The sequence below is a fragment of the Benincasa hispida genome, chromosome 8 (assembly GCF_009727055.1).
Source record: "Benincasa hispida cultivar B227 chromosome 8, ASM972705v1, whole genome shotgun sequence".
Taxonomy (NCBI): domain Eukaryota; kingdom Viridiplantae; phylum Streptophyta; class Magnoliopsida; order Cucurbitales; family Cucurbitaceae; genus Benincasa; species Benincasa hispida.
In genome coordinates this window covers 54,740,506-54,743,760 of record NC_052356.1, presented here as the reverse complement: position 1 = coordinate 54,743,760, position 3,255 = coordinate 54,740,506, and positions in this window count along the sequence as shown.

The window sequence follows — 3,255 nt, the reverse complement described above, 5'->3', positions numbered from 1 at the left end:
ATCCACCAACAACATGCTGCCCTACGCTACGATCCCAATACAAATCAAATATATATTTTATTTATTTTCTAATATGATACCCCTTTTTTTTCCCTCTCTAATAATGCTAACTTACTAATCTGCCACGAATTCAAAAAATAATAATATCTTTAATTTCAGATAAATAATGCACACTTTTTAGATAATTGCGTGCACGATAATTGGAGTATTAAATTATTAATTAACATTATCATAGATAATAGATACATACTCCTCTTTTTTGCTGGCCAGCCGCACAATTAGTCGGCTTAACAAACCTAAGACGTCCCCTTTAATTTAATTTCCTCACTTTTTTTTTTTTAATTTGAAATATTCCCCACCCCTAATTTTATTAAAGATACACAAAAAGGGGATTTATTAATTAATTAACAAAGGTTTTGAAAAGGAAAAAGGAGAGAGCTTTTTTATTTAATGTATTTTTACCTCATTGTCGAACTTTCCTTAGCACTCCACAAAAGTGCAAAAGTAGAAGAGAAAAGAAAGGGACAAAAGTGTGTGGTTAACTCAAGGCATCAAAATCGAAAGTAAAGGGGTTTTTGTTGTTGTTCTTCTTCTTCTTATTTGTTGTTCACATGGTGGGAGTGGGGACAAGTTAAGCACCGTCATATAATGCTTTTTGAGTCTTACTTGAAAGCTACATTTGTTTTTTAACCTAATCAAAAGATGGGTTATATTAAGAGGGTGGTCCGTGAGGGATTTTGTGGTTTTATGGATGTTATTTGGGTAACCCATCTGACATATTTTGTCTTTTCTTTCGCCATCAAAATGGTGGGTTTTGCTTGTGTTACTTTTCGATTGAAGTACAAACGAAGTCTTACATTGGCCAGAAAAAGAAGAGGTATAATAAGATGATTTGAGTTTCAATGTTACTTTGCTTGATGATTAACATGAAGTATGAGCACTTAAATGTCAGGAAAACTATAATAGAAGAGATTTGTTACAACATAATTCAAATAAATCTAATATATGAAATATAAGAGGGTGTTCGGGAGCTTGTAATGTGTAATAAGTTTGTAATGAGATATCATCCCAAGTCAACGTTTAGATTGAGAGCTTTGGACTCGGTTTGTAATCCCCATTACATTCCTTTCCCACAATTTTCAACCCAACACTCTTTCCTACTTGTTTCACGATTTTCACGCTTCATGATCTCATTCCAACATCGTTTTTAACATTTCATCATAATCTAAATTCTCAATAGTCCTAATTACATTCCAAACCTCCCAAACAAGCCCAAAGTGTAGACGAATTGACATGTCATTTTTTCAAGTAAAATTATAACCAAAGTCGAGGAGCAGCCCATTGTGTTTTATCAATTGGTTTCAAAGACATGATCTTATAAACTCAACCATGTCGAATAAATCCTGAAATTTGGAACAAAAAGAGAATTAGTCAACCATAATCGTCGTTTTCAATCTTGAGTGTTTTTAACTAGCTTTGATAAGAGCTAATGTGATCCGTGTCCATGCTCTATTTGAATGTTTCCTTGAGATGAAGATCGAGCTATCATTATTGAGAATGAACAAATTTATTCTAAGGGATGCTCAAGTTTGATACTTTGTTCAAGAAGAGGATTGTTATGAATGTCCAAAAAAAGCTTCACATTGGATGGGGAAGGGAGAGATCCATGAAATATAAATGAGAAAAATTATCTTTATTGGTATAAAACCTTTGGAAGAAACCAAAAATAAAATCGTGAGAATTTATGCCTAAAGTGGATAATATCATACTATTTAATAGAGATATCCAACGAGTTTATTGTCATTATTAAAAATCTAAAACAAATTCAAATATTTCATTAAGAAGGTGAAAATTAATTTAAAAAACATAAAGTTAAACCAACTGTCATCAAATGGCCTTAATTATTTGAGAAATTAATTGGATGGCGTAAATAAATGTGGAAATGGGATAAAAGTTTGTGGTTAAAGTCTCAAAAAGTTTGGACACAAATACACCATGCTTTAAAAATTGTTCTATTGGTGTTTCTATTTAAAACTTGTATATAATGGAATAGACTTTATCATTATTTATTAGATTCTAAAAAGTTTAGTTTTCTTTTTTCTCTCTTTATTTTTTTTTATTTTTTTATTTTTATTTTTTTGGGCCTTTTGAGGAGAAAATGCCGTAGAGCATTATAAGCAGGCAAATTATGGAGTAGAGACAGATAATTAAATTAATTATATTAGAGAGGCAGCTGATTAGTGCATAATTCAAGTAAGTGCCACATCAAATATATTTAATTGATTTTTTTAAAGATATATATTTTCAACTAAACATAATGTTTTTTAAATTGAGATAGCCTGCTTGGTTGACGAGGCTCATTTGTCTTTAGCAGATTAATAAGATTATCAGTTAAAAAGTCGTTTTTTTTTTTCCTTTAAGAAAAAACAAAGATTTATAAATTTCAAGTCAAAATGAGAATTATTAAATAAGAAAAAGAAAAAGAGACCCTTTTGTTTATTTTAGCTTTCTTTAAATATACTTTTTTTTTCATGTCAAATTGCACTTAATTAATTTGAGAATCAAATTAGGAGACAATACCGAATAAAATTATAAATTGCTATGATCTAATGTGAAGTATTCCAACTAATTTTCATGTGCAACAATACATTGAATTGATTAAAGAGATGATTGGTATTAAACTAAAATAATAGGAAAAGAAAAGTTAAAGAATTACATAGCAAGCAATAAACAATTAAAAAAGAAAATACACATTTTTCACTAAAAAATTCTAGGTATGGAAAAATAAATACCATACGGTAAGAATGTTACATGATTTTTTTTTTTTTTTTATGAGTACTAATGATATATGAGTTAGGAGTGTTCAAAAATTCGATACCCGAAAAAATTGATCAACCCAACCCAATCCAACTCATGCAGTTTGGGTTGAGTTTAATTAATTGAAAATTTTATAGCTTGGATGGTTCACCTAATATAACCTAAATCAACTCGAATAATCATTAATTTTAAAAAATATTTTTTTATTTATAATATAAATATTTATACATATATTGATTTTAGTATTATTTAATTTCATTGTTTTTTTTCGAGAATTATTCTCAAACAACTCTTAAAAATAGTTTCTTAGCACTTTTTGAAAAGAAAATTTTCATTATATAAATTGAAATCAAGTTGTTAATCTTAATTCAATATATGAAAATAATTAAATTTAATTTTTACGTATTTACATTTTACTTCTTTTTAGAATAAAATTTT